Source organism: Argentina silus (assembly GCF_951799395.1).
Source record: "Argentina silus genome assembly, chromosome: Y".
NCBI classification, from domain to species: Eukaryota; Metazoa; Chordata; class Actinopteri; order Argentiniformes; family Argentinidae; genus Argentina; species Argentina silus.
Window position 1 is genome coordinate 47,634,624 of NC_139654.1, and position 22,048 is coordinate 47,656,671.

The 22,048-nt window shown below is 45.2% G+C and overlaps 1 pseudogene across 1 annotated transcript in view; it reads left to right on the forward strand.

The window, feature by feature from the left end:
- LOC310824162 (cytochrome P450 3A27-like) overlaps positions 1 to 22,048 on the forward strand; it is a 194,763-nt pseudogene that overhangs the window by 156,026 nt on the left and 16,689 nt on the right. Inside the window, exons 10-18 of the transcript in view lie at positions 12,874 to 12,929; positions 15,208 to 15,307; positions 15,441 to 15,554; positions 16,034 to 16,122; positions 16,233 to 16,374; positions 16,959 to 17,028; positions 17,185 to 17,345; positions 20,098 to 20,317; positions 20,521 to 20,683. The product of the transcript in view is annotated as a cytochrome P450 3A27-like (transcript). The remainder of the gene's footprint in view (positions 1 to 12,873; positions 12,930 to 15,207; positions 15,308 to 15,440; positions 15,555 to 16,033; positions 16,123 to 16,232; positions 16,375 to 16,958; positions 17,029 to 17,184; positions 17,346 to 20,097; positions 20,318 to 20,520; positions 20,684 to 22,048) is intronic.

Consider the following 22,048-nt stretch of genomic DNA (forward strand, 5'->3'; position numbering starts at 1 on the left):
TGTTATTGTTTTACATTGTAATTTGTATTGTTCCAACTAAGTTCATTGGCAGTTAATACCTGAACCACGAGTATGTTTTCCATTTATCCCCCCCCCCCTATACTAAGACTAACCCCAACCCCACCCAGAGACCTCTTCATCCCCGCTACCCCCCTTGTACAAGTTCTCTCCTGCTAATACAAATAAAATGAAATAGCCGACTGCCTATGGCCCCTGGTGTGAGCATTGATTACTTTGTCTTATGATGACTGTTGGATAGATGATTCAATTACTTAAACAAATGTATTGTTGTAAGTCGCTTTGGATAAAGGCGTCTGCTAAATGCCATGAATGTAAATGTAAATTACAATGGAGGGCCATGTCCAGAAACGACCCCGAGCCCCTACCACTGATCTATATACCTATATCTATGTCTGTGTTTTGTCTATTAATTAATAATATGATGATGATTAATCCCAACGACGTATATTTTCCAAGAAACAACATGAGCATATCTGTAATCAAATAAATATCTCCTGCGTCATAATGCTGTTGTCTTGATGACGCTGCTAGCAATGACGTAAATTTATGTAAAAGTCACTTTGGTCACTTGAACCTCCAGTTGTTGTCAAATAGCCTTTGCTGATTGTCATTTGTAATGTGGTACGCTCATTAGTGGAAATAGATTCAATTACATTTCAACACAATGGAGAAAAACTGGTGGGACCCGCCGCAGGTAAGTTTGCCTTGCTCTATTTTAGTTTAAATAAACGGGAATACTTTACATTAAATTGCCCCAATACTTGGGCCAAATGTCCAAGGACGTAGGATGTATCTTTCGAGAGGGGGTGCTGCCTAAATGTTGTGTAAAGGGCTGTGCCATGGCTGCTGGTGGGCCGGTCGATCTGTGGGCTGCGGGGCCGGTGAGCGACACGATGTGTGGGCTTCGCGCAGATCCCCCCTACCTTAATCGAATAAGCACTAGGCCGACAAGCTCCTGTATATTTTCAGCCTACCTCAAGTCCGTGAACTGCCTTCAAGTAAACGCAAAGCTGTAAGAAGCAGGGCTGAAAATTAATCAAATTTAATCAAATCAAGCTCTATCATCCGTGGTGACAACATGTTACTGTACACTTGTTTGTATTCGTATGTTATCGTCCAGTCAAAGTAGCCTACAATTCAAAGCAACATTTCCCCCACAATCAGGACCTAGACCTACTGCAAAGAAATACCCTTAATTGGCTACTCTTTGTTGTTAGATCTCTGGGAAGTAATTCATCCGACTCGGCAGACAGTTTGATCCCAACATCAAGTCAAATCGCGGTAATTTCGGTGAGCGCTTAATTCCAAAAACAGCTGTTTGTCAGTGAAAGAGCAGCGTAACAGCCTAAAAAGTGAAACGGGACGAGCTCAATCGTTGTTACAGAGAGAAATGTGGCTGCAAAATCAACCATTTTAAAGATCAACATTAAAACGAGACAGCTTTATAAATAACCTATAGAGGATGGACTATCGAAGAAAGATGATTGACAGAACAATATCAAAATGGTTAATTTGATGTTTTCAGGTAGGCCCTATCTAAAATATAACCAAACATAGTTGGCACTAATAGGTCTTAATCGACAGGACCTTTCCTTAAGTAAGTCGTAAGTTGACTTTGCAAAGGGCCTACAATTACTTACTGTACAGGCCTACATGATTTGCAATATAAATTGTGTCGGATATGTTGAATAAAAGGTAGATGTAGGCCTTTTTTAAAGGCAAAACTAGAGAGCCCCTTTTGGGAAATTGGGAACGCAACAGCCTATTCTTGAGAACATTGTGAGGTACCGCAATCTCTTTGCGAGGGAAGCCTGTTATCTAACGCAATCATATTTCTTGACGTTTCCCTGTCATTGTGTCTGTCATCTCCATCAGGAAGTTTCAAAGCCCTATGCTACTGTATTTGATAACTACCCACTCACCCCATTCAGGATGGCTAAACATAGACAATATGTAAAGATCACTGGAGACAACTGAATGGTTTTATACTCAGAAAAGACAAATACATTCATAGAGACATTCTCGAGACTGCACCTGTAGTGTGTTCACTGTATGTCCACAGGAGTGTAAAGAGGATCAGGCTGCCCTGATGATGGAGGCAGCAGGACCGGCAGCTTTCGCAGCCTACACCCCACTCCCACAGAGGACATCAAGACGGGCCAGGCACACGAGAGAGAGGGCCAGAGTGGCTAAAGAAAGAAAGGAAGAGAAGGAGGGTTGGAGGAGGGAGATGGAGGAGAGAGCGGAAGAGGTGGAGGGAGCCCAAAACCTTCTGCATAAGGTGAAGGAGCACACCGATGCAGAGAAGGAGAGGCTGAAGGAGGAGAGAGAGAGGGTGGACAAGGACAGAGAAATGGTGGACAAGGACAGAGAAATGGTGGAGAGGAAGAGGAAGATAGTCAACCATCTTAAAGATAATATGGAGAGGAAGAGGAAAGTGTTGGATAGAGACACTGAGAAAGTGAATGAATGCAATGCAATACTCAGTCGCATTCAAAAGACGCAGGAAAATAACAAAAAGGATTTGGAGGAGAGGATTGTCCAGTTGGAAATAAAGGCGAAAGAGGTGGAGGAGGTGGAGAAAGTGACAAAGGAGATGGAGGAGACTTTCCAGAGGGAGATGGAAAAAACAAGAAATGAGATGAAGAGGAGAGAGAAGGAGGTGGAGGAGAGAGAGAGGGTGGTGCAGGAGAGAGAGAAGGAGGTAAAGAAGAGCGAAGAGAGATTAAAGATGAGTGAGAAGGAGACCGAAACAATGGAGGTGATGAAGAGAAGGGTAGAAGAGGTTGACAGAGAGATGGAGAGAATCCTAGAGGAGAAAGAAATGGAGGTGAAACAAGTGAAAGAGAGGATGGAGGTGATGAAATGGGCAGAGGAGGAGAGAGAAAAAGACAGGAATGAGAAGAAGAAAGAAAAGGATATTGAATGGATGAGAAAGGAGTTGGAGGTGATGAAGAGAGTAGAGGAGGTGGAGAGAGAGAAGGAGAAAATCCTGGAGGAGAAAGAATGCGACGTTAAACGTGTGAGAGAAGAGATGGATGTGATGATAAAGAATATGGTGGAAAGGAGGGAGAGGGAAGTGAAAGAGGAGATGAGGATGAAGACAGAGATGGAGAGAGAGAGGGAGAAGATTGAAAAGGAGAAAGAAAAGGTTATTGAATGGATGAGAAAGGAGATGGAGGCGGGTATGAAGAGAGAAGAAGAGATGGAGAGAGAGATGGAGAGAATCCTGGAGGAGAAAGAAAGGGAGGTGAAACAAGTGAAAGAGAGGATGGAGGTGATGAAATGGGCAGAGGAGGAGAGAGAGAGAAACAGGAGTGAGAAGGAGAAAGAAAAGGATTTTGAATGGATGAGAAAGGAGTTGGAGGCGATGAAGAGAGTCGAAGAGATGGAGAGAATCCTGGAGGAGAAAGAATGTGACGTTAAACACGTGAGAGAAGAGATGGATGTGATAAAGAATATGTTGGAAAGGAGGGAGAGTGAAGTGGAAGAGGAGATGAGAAAGATTACAGAAGATGTCGTGAAGTGGATGAAGACAGAGATGGAGAGGGAGAAGGAGAAGATTGAGAAGGAGAAAGAAAACGATATTGAATGGATGAGAAAGGAGATGGAGGCGGGTATGAAGACAGTAGAAGAGATGGAGAGAATCCTGGAGGAGAAAGAAATGGAGGTGAAACAAGTGAAAGAGAGGATGGAGGTGATGAAATGGGCAGAGGAGGAGAGAGAGAGAAACAGGAGTGAGAAGGAGAAAGAAAAGGATTTTGAATGGATGAGAAAGGAGTTGGAGGCGATGAAGAGAGTAGAGGAGGCCGAGAAAGAGATGGAGAGAATCCTGGAGGAGAAAGAAATGGAGGTGAAACAAGTGAAAGAGAGGATGGAGGTGATGAAATGGGCAGAGGAGGAGAGACAGAGAAACAGGAATGAACAGGAGAAAGAAAAGGATATTGAATGGGTGAAAAAGGAGTTGGAGGCAATGAAGAGAGTAGAAGTGGTCGAGAAAGAGATGGAGAAAATCCTGAAGGAGAAAGAAGATGACGTTAAACGCATGAGAGAAGAGATGGATGGGATGATAAATAATATGGTGGAAAGGAGGGAGAGGGAAGTGAAAGAGTTGACGACAAAGATTACAGAAGATGTCGTGAAGAGGATGAAGACAGAAATGGAGAGAGAGAAGGAGAAGACTGAAAAGAAAAGAGTAATGGCGGCGAACCTGGAGTTTGCCAGAGAGAGCATGGAGAGGGCTTTCCATAAAGGGAAACAAAATACAGGTATGCCCTCCATTATCTGCTTACAGTGCATTCAAAGGATGATCCTTTTGGCTTCTCAAATCACCTCAAAATAATTTAGATTTTATCTATACAAATGATAAGACAATTTTTCTCTTTCAGATATTTCAACACAGAGACAATTCTGGAAATCCACAACTATCTCGAACTTACTACCACAATAACTACCCTGCATACTACCACTATAACTACACTTGCCGTTTCAATTCTCTTTCATTAAAGTCATATTCAAAGGCAAACTGTGTGTCATGTTTGAAATGCTGTATTTTACAAGTTGCATAGCTGTAAACTATGTTGAGTGATGATGAGTTTAGGAAGAAAAGGTATGTAAAAAATGAATACTCCTGCACACACGATTGTTACCTCTGCTTATTTATTGTGTCGACGTTTTGGTTTATGACCTTTATCAAAACATTTTTATCTGTGAGGTCTGTATTCCTAACACCACAAAAAGACAAAGTGGTGGTGTTTGTGTTTTTTACATTTACAAGTTGAGGAAGAAAAAACATGGCACATGTATGCACATGGGTTAGATTAGAAACAATCTGGGTAAACCTTAATTTGAAGAGGTATGCATGAGGTCTGTTATGTTTTTCTCTATATGCCATAATATTGATTACAATGATCAACATATTTGTACCCTGAAAAGAACCCAAACTGAACAAGTTCCCCATTATAAGTACCTGGGCATTTACATAGATGATACACTTTTAAAATACATGTTGAAAAAGTGATCAAGAGTTTGTGAGTTAGACTTGTACTTGTTTTGTAAAGAAATGTCTTGCTTCACCTTTGATAATAGGAGGAAGATTGTCTTGGCAACGCTCCTCCCTGTCCGTGTGTGGGGGGACATGCAGCGTTCGGCCTGTAGAGGGAGCTACAGGACCGTGGCCGGGGTTGTGTCGGCGAGACTTTTGTTGCACACCTGCTGCGAATTAAGTCTCGCCGGCGAATGTTTAAGATGGGTGTGCTTCTGCCATTTCAGGAGGCGAGGTGGGCTGGGAACGACAGGAGTGGCTTCCGAGACAGACGACTGAAAAGTCGCAGGAACTTTGAGACGGGCTGAAAAGCCGCTAGAACTTTGAGACGGGCTGAAAAGCCGATAAAGTGAATGTTTATGATAATAAACGGGACAAAATCCCTCACTACGATACTGCGTCTGCCTCTGTGTACAACGGACTTCGTTACATTGGCGCCCAACCTGGGACACAGAGGGAAGGCAGAATGGAGGCGTTAGCAGCGGCAATGTCGAGGATAGCGCTTGTCCTCGAGCAGCAGACGGCCCTGCAGCAGACCCAGCAGACGACGCTGGAGGAACTAACGGCGGCGAGGATCACCGACAGTGCCCTCCTTCAGGACTTCACCAGGGTCGGCGGGCCGGCGCCGGGGACCGGAGCGGCACCAGGTCCCCCCAAGGTCCAGTACCACCGCCCCAGGACCTCCAGACCGCCGTCGGACAGGCCGAGGACCATCTCTCCCTCCCACCGCGGGGGCCACAACGACCAACCCCGGCCCCGCGGCAAGGGGGAGGGGGCCAACGCCCAGGAGGAGCCGGGGGAGCAGAAGGAGAGAGGCCGGCGCCCGCCCCGAGGACGAGATGGCAGGGGCGCACCCATCCGGAACCGACCCCGGCCCCACAGGGAGCACCTCGAGCGACAGGGGGGGTGTGTTGGCGGTGCGGACGGCCGGGCCACGTGCAGGCCGAGTGTCGGGCGATGGACGTGGGACGGGTCGTCCGCATCGGCGACATACCGGGCCCTCCCCCCGGACCAGGAGCGGCGTATCGTATTCCGGTAAGGATACAACATGATACGCACCAGGCATTCCTGGATTCGGGCTGCATGCAGTCCATGATCCAGGAGCGCCTGGTTCGGCCGGGGGCATTGTTGAAGGCATCGAGGGTGCGGGTGAGGTGTGTGCATGGGGACATTCACGAATATCCTGTGGTCGCGATCGAGATTCATTTTGAAGGGAAAAAGCATAGAGTACAGGCGGCGGTTAGCCCACGCCTCACGCATCCCCTGATTCTAGGTGTGGATTGGGAGGGGTTTCCTCAAGCGGTAAAGAGGGCTACCGGGATGCGTGCACGACAGCTAGGGAGGTGTGTGGCGTGTAATGTGCTCTGTGCCGAGGCGGCGCCTCGCGACACTGCCGGGGAGCCGGAGCCGGCGGGGGCGCCTCACCCCGAGACTTCCTCGCCGAACTATCCGCTGCTAGGCGACTTCCCCCTCGAGCAGTCTCGTGACGAGACCCTCAGATCAGCCTTTGACCAAGTGATAGCAATTGATGGTACGTTGATACGGCCAGACACAGTGCGCGCCCACCCCTATTTTGCGATTATCAGCGACAGGTTATATCGAGTAAGTCGTGACTCACATAGTCAGGAGGAAGTAACCCAGTTGCTGGTTCCCCGCAGCCGCCGCGAAATGGTCTTCCAGGCGGCTCATTTCAACCCCATGGCGGGCCATCTAGGGTATGACAAAACACTGCACCGTATAATGGCTCGATTTTATTGGCCGGGGATTCGGGCAGAGGTGCGTAGGTGGTGCGCTTCCTGTCGGGAATGTCAGTTAGTAAATCCCCCGGCCATTCCCCGGGCCCCCTTGCGGCCCTTACCATTGGTCGAGAACCCGTTCGACCGCATTGCGATGGATATTATCGGGCCATTTGAACGGAGCACACAGGGTTATCGATTTTTGTTGGTCTTGATAGATTACGCCACCCGATACCCCGAGGCAATACCTCTGTGCAATATCTCTGCCAAGAGTGTAGCGCAAGCATTGTTTCAAGTCATCTCCCGCGTGGGAATCCCGAAAGAGATTCTCACCGATCAGGGCACTAATTTTATGTCACGCACCCTCAAGGAACTGTATGGCTTGTTGAACATCAAGGCGATTCGAACCAGTGTTTACCACCCGGCCACTGACGGCCTTTGTGAGCGGTTCAATCGGACCTTGAAGTCAATGATCCGGAAGTTTGTCCACGAGGATAGTCGGAATTGGCATAAATGGCTAGATCCCCTGTTGTTTGCGGTGCGGGAAGTTCCCCAAGCTTCCACCGGGTTTTCCCCGTTTGAATTACTCTACGGGCGTAAGCCCCGGGGTGTCCTAGACCTGTTTAAAGAAAATTGGGAGGAAGGGTCTAGCGACAGTAAGAGTGAGATCCAGTACGTCCTCGACTTGCGCACAAAGCTCCACGCCCTAGGGGCTATCTCACGTGAGCATTTGCTGCAAGCCCAGGAGCGTCAGAAACGCCTGTATGACAGGGGGTCTACCCTACGAGAGTTTACACCGGGAGACAAGGTGCTCGTACTGTTACCCACCTCCAGCACGAAATTACTCGCGAAGTGGCAAGGACCGTTTGTGGTCACACGTCGCATGGGGGACGTGGATTATGAGGTTGTACGCTCGGACCGGGGGGATAGCTTGCAGGTGTATCACGTCAATCTCCTAAAAAAATGGAACGACGTGGTCACGGTTGCTCTGGCTACGGTAATTCCGGAGAGAGAGGAGTTCGGTCCGGAAGTCCCAAAATCGAAAGTTAGCACTCCGGTCGATATTGATAACCATCTCTCTGCTAGCCAGGCCGCGGACGTTGCAGATTTGCAGCTTAAGTTCGCTGACGTGTTCTCTCCCCTGCCCGGTCGGACTACGCTCATCGACCACCATATAGAAACGCAGCCGGGTTTAACGGTGCGCACGCGTCCCTATAGGTTGCCGGTGCACAAACGAAACGTTGTGTGCACGGAGTTGGAAGCCATGCTGGAGCTGGGTGTGGTCGAGGAGTCCCGCAGTGATTGGTGTAGCCCCATCGTGCTTGTCAACAAGCCAGATGGGACTATACGGTTCTGTGTGGATTATAGACGGGTTAATGCGGTCTCCAAGTTCGATGCCTATCCGATGCCCCGGGTCGACGAGCTCTTGGACCGGCTTGGTACGGCCAGGTACTTCACGACATTGGATTGCACGAAGGGATACTGGCAGATTCCACTCTCGCCGGTGTCCCGGGAGAAAACGGCATTCTCCACTCCGCTCGGGTTATTCCAGTTCACCGTGCTCCCTTTCGGGTTGTTCGGAGCCCCAGCCACTTTTCAGCGCCTCATGGACCGTATTCTGCGGCCGCACGCCGCCTATGCTGCGGCCTACCTAGATGACATTGTCATTCACAGTGACACCTGGCCGCAGCATGTGCGGAGTGTGGCTGCTGTTCTGCGGTCCCTGAGGCAGGCGGGGCTGACGGCCAACCCGAAAAAGTGCGTGATCGGGCGGAGGGAGATCCGGTATCTGGGGTACCACTTGGGATGGGGGGAGGTGCGGCCGCAGATTGAAAAGACTGCGGCCATCGCCGCCTCTCCCCGGCCCAAGACAAAGAAGGAGGTGAGGGCCTTCCTGGGGCTGGCGGGATATTACCGCCAGTTCGTACCAGGGTTTTCGGAGCTGGCCAGTCCCTTGACGGACCTCACCCGGAAGGGTGCCCCGGATCCGGTCCAATGGTCGGGCCAGTGCCAGGGGTCGTTCGAAGCCCTTAAGGGGGCTCTTTTTGGAGAAACGGTCCTGTATGCGCCTGATTTTAACCTCCCTTTCTCCCTACAGACGGACGCGTCGGATAGAGGGCTGGGAGCAGTACTGACCCAGCGCGTGGAGGGGGCCGACCGGCCGGTGCTGTACCTGAGCCGCAAGCTGTCGGAGAGGGAGGGCCGGTACAGCACCGTGGAGAAGGAGTGCCTGGCCATCAAGTGGGCGGTCGGCACCCTCCGCTACTACCTGCTGGGTCGCGCCTTCACCCTCTACTCCGACCATGCCCCCCTCCAGTGGCTCCACCGCATGAAGGATGTGAACGCGAGGATCACCCGGTGGTACCTCGCGTTGCAGCCCTTCAACTTTTCCGTCGTGCACAGACCGGGTGCACAGATGGTCGTGGCAGACTTCCTCTCCCGGGCAGGGGGGGGGGAGTAGGTCGTCGGCCGTCGGTTCCCCGGCCTGTGTCGGGCGGTGGGGGTATGTGGGGGGACATGCAGCGTTCGGCCTGTAGATGGAGCTACAGGACCGTGGCCGGGGTTGTGTCGGCGAGACTTTTGTTGCACACCTGCTGCGAATTAAGTCTCGCCGGCGAATGTTTAAGATGGGTGTGCTTCTGCCATTTCAGGAGGCGAGGTGGGCTGGGAACGACAGGAGTGGCTTCCGAGACAGACGACTGAAAAGTCGCAGGAACTTTGAGACGGGCTGAAAAGCCGCTAGAAATTTGAGACGGGCTGAAAAGCCGATAAAGTGAATGTTTATGATAATAAACGGGACAAAATCCCTCACTACGATACTGCGTCTGCCTCTGTGTACAACGGACTTCGTTACACCGTGATTATGGTGACACAATTTAAAATCACACGACAGCCTCAATTCTTAAACCACTAGACCCGATTTATCACTCTGCTCTGCAGTTCATTTGTAGGCATGTTTTCTGTACCCACCATTGTCTTTTGTATCAGTCTGTGGGTTGGGATTCTTTGACGTTGAGAAGGGCTTATCATTGGATTTCATCTGTATATGAAGCAGTTCTTTTAAAACTCCCATTTTACCTCACATCATTGCTTTTATGGCGACTTAGTGGCGATCAAACTTGCAGCTTGTTACTATTTAATGTGCTACAAGTGATTACAGAATTGAGAAGAACTTTTTAGCTGCTGTGCTCCTCAGATATGGAATGATCTTCAGGCTAGACTGAGGTTGGAGCACTTGGTCCCTTACACTTGTACCATCATCTGCTTTTTAGTGGACAATATATGCAATAAATACCTTTTTTACACAAACATCTTGAATCAGAATGGGTCAGCCCTAGCCTCTTACACAAACAGGGTCACAGTCAATGGGTACAAAACTGGAGCAAACGTGTGTATACCAAGATACTGTACCTCGACTCCTTTCCATTCCAAAAGAAATGTGTCCCTTTCCCTTCACTCAAATGTTGTGGATGACATGTACATAAAGCTACACACTGGTGCAGGTGTGATGTTATGAGAGCTTTAGCATTTAGCATTTCCTGTGTCCAGGCGTTCTATTCACTTCTAATAGGACAAATGAAGGTACACTTGCCTCATAAGGCTCATTCTTGTTTCATTTGTCCTATTAGCTCCTACTGACCTCACTTTACACAGACACAGAGGAGGAGAGACTCAGACTCATTAGAAGTTTATTACTGGATCAGTTTACAAAACAAAACAAAACTGCATGGAGCGTACAGTACAGCAGAGCTTGGAGTACCAGACATGAACACACACCTCACATGCACACACACATCGGAGCTGTCACAGTGGTATACCTTGGATCACACACAGACACACACACACACACACACACACACACACACACACACACACACACACACACACTCACTCTCTCTCAGGGCTGCATGCGGATAGCTCCATCCAGTTTGATGACCTCTCCATTGATCATGGGGTTCTCAGCCAGTGATGTCACCAGGTGGGCAAACTCTGCAGGGTCTCCCAGGCGCGAGGGGAAAAGCACTTGGCGGGCCAGGAATGAACGCACCTTCTCAGGTTAACCCGCCAGGAGAGGAGTGGAGAACAGACCTAAGGAGAGGGAGAGAGAGGTTGTCTGATATGGAGAGGAAGGGGGGGGGGGGGAGGAGTGTGTGAAAGAGTGCGTATGTATGTGTGTGTGTTTACTGACTGGGTGCGATGGTGACCACACGGATGTCCATGGGTGCCAGGTCTCGGGCGATGGGTAGAGTCATCCCAACAATACCCCCCTTAGAGGCTGAATACGCAGCCTGACCCACCTACATAGAGAGAGAGTGAGAGTGGAGGAAGGGGCTGTTGAGACAGTGTTTGTGTGTGTGTGTGTGTGTGTGTGTGTGTGTGTGTGTGTGTATGTGTGTGTGTGTGTGTGTGTGTGTGTGTGTGTGTGTTTGTGTGTGTGTGTGTGTGTGTGCGTGCGTGCATGGTGCAATGGAGGTCTTGGCGATCTGTTGGTTCTTGTGTGTGATTGGCTGACGGTACTGCAGCATGTTGACCTCTTCCTCACTGCAGGGTCTACTACAGTTGGAGCAGTCAGAGAGCACAGCCTGGGCCCCTGCAACCAAACATACACCCTGAAATATGGTTTGGACAAAGGATCCCAATGTCAAGATAATATTGCTGTAGGGAGGCTAGTCTATGACACAATACCATGTGGAAATGTCAATGATTTTCTAAAGATGAGTGGATAGTGGATAGTGGATAGTGGATAGTGCCTGGTGAGGTCGCAGACTTCAGGCAGATTGTTGACCTAATACGAAACATTAGTATTTTATTTGGACATTATATGATACTTTTGAAGCCCTGAAATAGTGGGAGTATGTTTACAAATGTTTTTTTAAAAACCCATTGAATTAAAGTTGAGAATCTCTACTTTGACCCCATAATAATTGTTTGATTTCAAATCCAAGTGTAGAGCTAAAAGAACAGAAAATGCTTCCTCTTTCCAATACTTATGAAGAGCACTGTATTCATGTTAATCAGTTGCTTCATTACTGTAATATGTGATGTGTTTTGAACTAGTATTTTGAAATACTGTTTTTAGGAGCCAATGATATAAAACAAGTGCATACATGTAAAGAACATAACACATTTTTAGAGGAGTTCAAATATGTAAAATTCAGTATTACTCGAAAGAAAATATTTGGCCAATAATATTTGCCCCATAGTCCTTCTTGAATCAATGGGTCTGCAAACTATTAAAACCCGATAGGGATCAAACAGGCAGCAACTATTAGCAGGATGTTAAGATAAAGGCCGACAATAACATCACTGAGTTTTGCCCTCTGCGCAGGGATCCCCTTTCAATCATTCACTAGCCATGGCTTCAACTTCACCTCTCACATACTCTTTCGCCTGTGTTTCATGATCTGAAACACAGGTGTCATGACGGGATAAAATAATCACTTCAGCAGACGTGTCCGGGGTTACTCAGAAGAAGCGATTGAACCTGTAAAGATGGGTTACCTTCCGTACTTCTCCACCGAGACATGGACTCTCCTTGTCTTACTCATCTCTCTGATCGTAGTGTAAAAATATTATTTGTTAGTTAGTTAGTTGTGATAATACATACAAATGATAGTATTGATAATTACAGTTATCTAACAGTTTCAATGATACCTATGACTTGATCGTTTTGCTTTTGTTTCAAGTCAGATTGTTGATTTATATTTATTCTGACCAGGTATGGATACTGGCCATATGGAATATTCAAAAAACTAGGCATTCCTAGTCCTAAACCCATCCCTTTCCTCGGGACGATAATGGGATATAAGAAGGTTTGTAGAGATTAAGCCCATAAACAACAACATTGTAGACTCATCCATGATGTGTGTTGTTGTGGTGAAAGCCATGGGAGCTGAATATGAATTGTTTTACCCAGAAAAATGGGCAATAAAGCTTTTGAACGAAAACGAAAAGAGAGGAGTGAGAGCCGGTCTGTAGTGGAAAAGGGCCATCATAGACTAAGCCACAGTTCAGGTTTATGACAAGCATTTATGAACTGGCTATTTTTTATTATTATTTTTTTGTTCCCAGGGTGGTTTCACCAATTTTGACACAGAGAGCTTCCAGAAATATGGGAAACTGTGGGGGTGAGTCTGCTAAACTGATCCTGGTTATTGTTAACTATGATGGATATATATATCTCTCAGTGTCTACAGTATACACTCTTAAACCAGGCGGACACCGTGCGATTTTCACAAACACAGACGATCCAACCGACGAAATGGTCTCATACACCAAGACAAATGATCTGTCTTGATGCAAGTACACTGCCCAAGCAACAATTTCATGCTTCCACATTAATAATTTGAATCTGTTATTGAGCGATTTAAGTTTTAAGCTTTTAAGTATTCTGTAGTATGGTCCCAAACACAACTTGTGCGTTGCCAATGTTTGACAACATCCTGGATTCTCATTGGTTGAGGCTCCTATATTGCCTCTGAGCACGTCTCAAACTGCATGAATAAAGAGGAGCCACGACATGTCAGAATTCAAATCGGAAGTGATTGTGTCTTCCCTCCATGTCATTGAAAGGGCAAAAATGTAATTAAAAAAATAAAGAAAAAAAGGGTTCTAAAAGGATTCTTTGGTTGAATAACTCTTATGGGTTCCATTTGCAGTGCCCTGCGTAAGTAATGGGCCAAGCATTTTTTCTTCTTTTGCATTATGCAAATGTCCAAATTAAGCACTCATGTTCAGTATTTGGTCCCCAATCCTTTGTATGCAAAAGTGCAAAAGTCTGTGACCCATTGACCCAACCAGACGCTGGGTATCTTCTCTGGTAATGCTCTGCCAGACCTATATTGCAGCGATTGTTGTTTGTTTTTTTAGGATGTTTTGCCCTCCTCTTCAGCAAATTAAATGCATGTTCTATAGGATTCTATAGGATTCTCTTTTTGGCCCTGAATAATTTCCTAGTTGCTATGGCAGTATGTTTTGGGTCATTGTCCTGCTGTATGGTGAAATGCCATTCAATGAGTTTGGAGCAATTAACTTGTACTTGGACTGACAAGATGTTTCTGAACACTTCTGAATTCATCCTCATCAAAGGAGACAAGTTAGCCAGTTACAGTGGAAGCCATACATGCCCAAGCCATAACACCCCCTCCCCCATATTTCACAGATGATGTGGGATGCTGTGGATATTGGGCAGTTCCTTTTTTTCTCCACACTTTACACTTGCCATCACTCTGGTACATGTTTTTCCAGAACTCTGCAGGCTCTTTTAGGTACTTTTTAGCAAACCGTAACCTGGCCAGCCTGTTTTTGTGGCCAAGTAGTGGTTTGCACCTTGCAGTGTAGCCTCTGTAGTTCTGCTGGTGATGTCTTCTGCGGATGGTAGTCTCTGACTCATATTTTATTTTTTTTATTATGGTGAGCATTTTTTGGTTATCCACTGGAAGTCTTCCTTGCCATTTGCGATTTCTTAGCTCACCAGTGCTTTCTTTCCTTTTAATGAAGTTCCAAACTGTTGATTTTGGTAGGTTTAAGGTTTTGGCTATGTTTCATTTTTTTCTGATATTTCAGCATCATAATGGCTTCCCTGACTTTCAATAACATCTCTTTGGTCCTCATGTTGACAAGACACCAATAGCAGACTGCACAAATTATGTGATGGAACACACCTGACGAACACACCTGTCAAGCCAATTGTCCCATCACTTTAGTGTAGCCTGAAATAGGGGGATTATGCATAAAAATGTTGTAATTTCTGAATGATAAACCAATATGTACACAAATAACATCAAATAAAAGATGAGAATCTCTACGTTCTCATTTCAACTCCAAAAAGAAGAAAAAATGCTTCACTGTCCCATTACTTTCGCACGGTACTGTATAACCTTCTGTGGAAAAGGGTTCTACATGGAACCCAAAAGGTTTCTTCAAAGGGAGAGTAGAAGAAGAACCCTTCTAGGTAGCACTTTTTTTCTAAGAGTGCAGGATCTGTGATGGGTCTGTCTGTCTCTATCTACGGTATATATCCGCTTGAATGCCACAGCCTATTTGAGTATTGTTGCTGACCATGTGCATCCCTTCATGGCCACAATTGACCCATCTTCTAAGGGCTACTTCCAGCATGATAATGCACCATGTCACAAAGCAAAAGTTGTCTTAAACTGGTTTCATGAACATGACAATGAGTTCAGTGTTCTTCAGTGGCCTTCCCAGGATCTGAATCCAATAGAACACCTTTGGGATGTGGTAGAACGGGAGATTCACATCTTGAAAGTGAACCTGAAAAATCTGCAGGAATTGAGTGATGCAATCATGTCATCATGGACCAGAATCTCAAAGGAATGTTTCCAACATCTTGTGGAATCAATGCCACGAAGAATTGAGGCTATCTTTGTTTTTGCTGGTCTGTAGGATCTATGATGGCCGTCAGCCCATCCTGTGTATCATGGACACAGCCATGATCAAAACCATCCTCATCAAGGAATGCAACTCCCTTTTCACTAACAGGAGGGTAATACGCTGAATTGAAGTTGTTGTATGGGGAAAAAAACATAAGGACTCCTTAAATAGATAATATCATTGTTATTATAGCATTATTAATAGTAGGTTAATCTTGCAGTATATAATAATAATTATTTTTCTAGAATATCTATCTCAAAGGGCCTCTGTATGACGCCGTGTTTATCGCTGAGGATGATGCATGGAGACGGATCCGCAGTGTCCTGTCTCCCTCCTTCACCAGTGGGCGGATCAAAGAGGTACAGTCCCATCTCTCCTCTCCTTCTTTCATTCATTCCTTTATACAACACAAATAAATGAATGACTAACAACTCTGATGCGCGCGCGTGTGTGTGTGTGTGTGTGTGTGTGTGTGTGTGTGTGTGTGAGAGTGTGTGTGTGATTTGTACTATGTGTATAGTGTGTATTCATTGTTGTTTGTTGTTGTGTGAAGCAGCAACTTTAATTAATTAATCCAAGACAAATTTTCATCCGGGACAATAAAGTATATTTGATCTTATCTTCGATAAATTCAGTGGTCAGATGACAGAGTATAGAATAATAGTTCATCTTTGGAGTCACTTATTCTTTGACATAATGTATCCTGTATGGATGTATATTCTCAGGCTATATAAACATTAAAATAATTCCTGTTTCAAACATGATATTAATATATGTTTTGCACATATTAATCCACGTATCAATCATGATATTTTTCCATGTATCCTTCCCAACTCAGATGTTCGGGATCATGAAGCAGCACTCTGGTAACTTGGTCAGCAATCTGAAGAAGACGGCTGATAACGATGAGCCCATTGAACTAAAGGAGTGAGTATTTATCTCCGAGACGATAAGGTGAATTTGTAATTTCAGTGAACTCCCCCTTTAATTTTGTGGTTGTGGTTCTGGTAGTCAGAGATTGTGTGGTTGTGTTCCAGGTTCTTTGGACCATACAGTATGGATGTGGTCGTCAGTACTTCATTCAGTGTCGACATCGACTCCCTCCACAACCCCTCCGACCCCTTTGTGACCAACATCAAGAAAATACTCAAGTTTGACATCTTCAGCCCACTGTTCCTCACAGTCGGTACAACTGCCCCCATATAACTTTCAGTCATTTTGTGCTTAATAAATGAAGCTATTGATTTCATTGATTAGACTGACATAAACCACACTGCCAATGGTTTGCGCTCTACTCATTTGACAAACACATGGGCCCTGTCCAGAACCAACCTCTAGTTCCTAAATGCTGGACACTTGGAGATCTGAGTGGATTGGATACAGAAGTGTCTAGGGATAGAGCCTAGGAGTTGTTTCTGGACAGGGCTGTGCATTGAATAGGATTGGAGTCACGTATCATGGTATTTCCTGTTCCTGTTTGTAACCGTGGCATTTCCTGTCCGTCCAGCATTCTTCCCCTTCATGGGTCCTGTTATGGCAAACAAGGAGGTATCCCTATTCCCTGCCTCGGTCACAGATTTCTTCTACGCTGTCTTTCAGAAGATCAAGTCCCATCGCGTGGCTAGCACCAGGAAGGTATGTAAATATATCTGATCAAATATACGATCTTCAGCCAGTATTGTGTAATACAATTGTAGAGATTTGGTAGCATCTGGTAGTTCTCATGTGATTTTGATCTGACGTAAGCCTGCTTCCAGAGTCGGGTAGATTTCCTGCAGCTGATGATAGACTCGCAGAAAGACAGCAACTCAAAGGGAGAGGAGCAGAGTAAAGGTGCCTGCCTTAAACACACACACACACACACACACACACACACACACACACACACACACACTGTATACTAGCATCTAACACACACACATACAGTACCTGCCTCAAACACCTATACCTACAAACACACCTACCACCCCATTTCTCACATCATCATAGGATTGAGTGACCATGAGATCTTGTCCCAGGCAATGATGTTCATCTTTGCTGGCTATGAGACCACCAGTAGCTCTCTGTCCTTCCTGGCCTACAATCTGGCAACCAACCCTCACATTATGACCAAGCTGCAGGAGGAGATAGACACTGTGTTTCCCAACAAGGTAACCCCTCTGCAGACTCCTATATAGTACTATTCATGTGGAACAGGTGATAGTGACAGTGACAGTGTGATAGTGACATGATAGTGACAGTGTTTTAGAGGGTACTGATGAGTGTGTAACCCCTGTGCACTGCAGACTCCTACAGATGGTTAGATAGGTGACAGTATTTTGCAGTGTGCTAATGTGTCTGTAGCATCCCTGTGCAGACTTCTGCCCAGTATTATTCATTTGAAACAGGAAGTAGATAGGTGTTGTTGGAATCTTCAGAATAGTTAAAAGGCCAGTACCTGAGGACCTGAGGGATCTACAGGTTATATACCTTAAAAGCATGTCTGACATGCAGTGGTGTGCATGACCATAGAGTGATTTCTAAACTAATACAATCATCTTAAAATAAATTATAAAACTAACAGGTAATCAGTGCAGAGACTTGTGTGATATGTGCTCTCCATCTGACTCGTGCTGCTGCATTTTGTATCATTTGCCAAGAGCTTTCTTTGGTCGACCAGACAGGAGAGTGTTACAGTAATCAAGGTTGCTAGTAATACAAGCATGCATTCGTCTCTCAGTGTCAGCCTGGGAGAGGAAAGGTTGCACCTTTACAGCTGTGTTCTGTAAAGGTCCATGTAATATTCAAGCGTTCTAAAAGCTTCCTAACGGTTGTAATGACTATCTTTAATCGGTAGCGATCAGGGAACAAGATCCCTTATAATAAATCCCTTATGAATAAAAACACGCTTTTTAAAATGCAGTGTCCTACCTGACATTCGGTTTGCATATAAACATGTTGTGAGTGCCAGGGGTGTTCTAGGGGAGTGGACTGACCTTTCTCTGGTGGCTGCCTCTCCCAATCGTGTGCGCATGTAGAAACACAACAGCTAATGTCCAACACTGCAAGTTCATTTCGGGGGGATATATTATTATTAGGGAGGATGTTGTTGTTTGGACAACTTCAGACAGAATTTCTCCACGATGGCAGATTTCCGGCAAACTTACTTACTCTTCTTTAAGTGATACAAATATGTTTTAGTCACATTCTTGATATGGGTTTCAAAATTAAGATCTGAGTCAATGGTAACACCTTGTTTTTTTGCCTGGTGCTTAGTGTTACTGTAAGTAGTGTCTTTAAGTGTGCAGACAGTTTGACCAGGACAAGGACAAAGAGCATTTTGGCATCAGCATTAATTAATTAATTCTAAGGTCATTAAGAACCTAGTTAATAACTTAACAACATAGTGCTATCTCAGTGCTATGATCGGCACAAAAGCCAGATTGGAACATGTCAAAGGTACAGTTGGGAAGAAGGAGATTATTTAACAGTTTGAACACCTTTTTTTCAAGAATTATAATTTTTTTGCTTAAAAAGGGAAGGTTGGAGATTGGCCTAAAATCACTAAGGACTGAAGAGTCTAAGTTACTTTTCTTCAGGAGGGGTTTCACCATGGTAGTTTTAGGTGCAGATGAACAGACCCCCACTTTGCTGAGCATTTCTGTATGACCACTGCAAAAGAGTTCATAGTGCTTCCATGTGGTGGAAGGTGGGGTAACAAGTCATCAAACACATCTTCAGGTCTTGCCTGAGTGATCCTCCTCACCTAATATTGGTTCTCTTATCTCAGAAGTATGTTGCAAATTCCTCACATTTGTAGGTGGAGAGCAGATCACCAGGTGTCTTGTGGGCGGGATTTATAAGGCTGTCAATCGTTGAAAAGAGCACTGTTTGAGTTGTTATGATTCATTATCAATTTTGAGAAATGATCCCGTCTGTCTTGGCGTTTTTTTATTGCCTTATTAAAAGCAGAAAGATGCTCTCGAAGAATATCAAGGTGGACCTGCAGTTTTTGTCCGCTCAGACTTTCTGCAAATTCTTTTAAATTTGGCCACAGCCTTTTTCAGTTTGACTGGTGCTACAGAGTCGATAGTTGCCCTTAGTTTGGTGTTGAAGCTGGTTGCTAAATCATTATCACAGGAGGAAGCTGTTGATGGTGTACTATTCATATTCATATTCATCATGAAATTCTCATCTGCTCAGCGACATGGCTAGATAAATAATAGAGTGAAAATATATTTTTCCCCACTTCTAATAGACTGACATGCATTCATGTTTAGCCAGGTTTCAGATAAAAACATTACAGTGCAGCTTTCGCTCTGAGATAAGATCAATAAAGGTTTTGCCAGATAGGGACCTAATATTCAAAAGCACCATGGTAATGTTCTCTGGGCTGTTCGGTGCTGCCCGGCCACAGTTAATGGAATGGATACCAAGTTATTCACATTTGAACCACCTGACAGTTTTCTTGTAGTCTGTCGACTGTGATAGGAAATAATAGACTGTAGCACATTCAGTATTCCAAGCAGTCAATCCACTAAAAGCAGCCCAGTTTAGTGGCATTTTGACTTCTGATTGATCCTTGTGTACATCTATCATTTACATTGTTCAGTGGAATCTAAATGTATTTTCTTCTAACTATCAAGATAACATTATTTAGCGATTTTTTTGTTTATTCATGTATAACAAAAAAGCAAGACACTATTACACACGTACATTGAAAGTAATGGCGTTCTGTATGCGGGTGTCATGAAATTAGGCTATGCAGATTAGAATAAGTATAGTGCTGTGTTCATTTCCCCCCCAAAAAACACAAAAAACTAACAGCTCTTCAGATTTGCGACGAAAAAGAGTTAGTTCTGGGCTACGGCTACGTGAACGACCAATCACTAGTGCTCATGTGAGTGTAATATCCCTGTGCAGGCTCCTATCCAGTACGAGGCTCTGATGCAGATGGACTATCTAGACAGCGTGATCAACGAGTCTCTCAGGTTGTACCCCATCGACTTGAAAGAGTCGCCAAGAAATCTGTTGAGATCAGCGGCATCACCATCCCCAAGGGTATGGTCGTCATGATACCCATCTGGACCTTGCACCGTGACCCCGATGTGTGGGAAGACCCAGAGGAGTTCAAACCAGAGAGGTAATGGGCCACATCTTAACCACAACCACAATATCAATCACAACAGCAACGATAAGAGCAGTGTTCCACAAACAACCATAAAACAAACCTAAATGCGACGACCAAACACAAACAGGTTTCTTCAACCATGTATAACCATCATATTACTGTGATTTAATTGATATGTTCTTTAACCCCTCCTCCTCTGAACTCTCCGTGTGTAGGTTCAGTAAGGAGAACAAGGAGAGCATCGACCCATACACCTACATGCCGTTCGGGTTGGGCCCACGGAACTGTATCGGGATGCGATTCACTCTGGTATTGATGAAACTGGCGATGGTGGAGATTCTACAGAGGTTCAACTTCACCGTCTGCAAAGAGACAGAGGTGAGACAAAATAATGATACAATGATTGTAAATATAATTTTGTACCTATGACTTTGTTGCGTTTCTATATGTAGCAGAGGTGATTTTGGAATCACACTCGCGTGATGAGGTAGCCCTGCCTGAGACATGTAAACTGAAGTGTCGCCCTCAGACCTTGAGGATGTCCTCTTGGCTTAATAGTAGCGTTTGTGTCTTCCACATGGGAGACCCGGGTTTGAACCCCCATACTACAATTCTGTACTTGCGTACTGCATGAGTATGTACTCCCCATTTAATTTCCCAGATTGCATTTTTCAGTACTAGGCGCCAATCATCCTCAGTATAGGCTACCTACTAAATGATGGAAGTGTGAGATTTAAAAAAAAGCTATTTGTATTTCTGCAAAACTCCCTCGAGACTTCATAGGGCCATTTTAATGTATGTCGACCCAAGAGAGGTTGTCCAGGAGTTTGAGTTTATTTGAATTTATAGTGCAATGCTACCCGAACGTAACAGTGACACTGTGTTAGGTAACATTCATAGTGTAACGCTGACATCTGTTTTACTCGTTCCTTCATACTTTAACTGTGTCAACTCTCACCAGATCCCCATTGAGATGGACCTGTTCCGCTGCCAGGAGTCCAACGACAACCAGCTCAAAGCAGACAGCCAGTGATGAGGACCTGCCCTGCTGCAGGTCTCTCAGTTATTATGTTACACATAGATCTAGGATCAGCCCCAACACTGGCTACTTTCAAAAATGGAAAAAAAGAAAAGAAAAAGGGCTTCGCTTTTGCCTTAAATTGAAACTAAATTGGCGCTAATAATTGCACTGTGACCCTAAAATGCACTGTGACTTTTTTTCTGTCTTTTATGCGTTTTTATTCTAATTTTTCTTTCATGCTCTTTCCTTTTTATCTATTTTACGTAAAGCACTTGGAATTGCCTCTGTGTATGAAATGTGCTATATAAATAAACTTGCCTTGCCTTGCCTTGCCTCGCCTCGCCTCTGGGCTCTGCTGCTACTGTATGCTGCTCTCTTTGTATCTGTCTATTAGTGGAGGTCCAGGACTCGTTGTACAGAGACAGTTGTTGTCTGTCGTCTGCAGTGCAGGGATTTGCATGTGACTTGTGTATGTTTCGTCTGGTAGTGGGTCTCTATCATCACGCTAAAAACGTGTGTATAATCACAAACTAAATCATAACATGAGAATGAACAACATGCCATCAAAACATGACAATAAATAGGTGTTAGATTAGATTCAACTTTATTGTCATTGTGCAGAGTACAAGTACAGAGACAACGAAATGCAGTTAGCGTCTAACCAGAAGTGCAAAAAAGCAGAAAAGTGCAATGTGAACAATATATACAGGTAGAGCAGTATA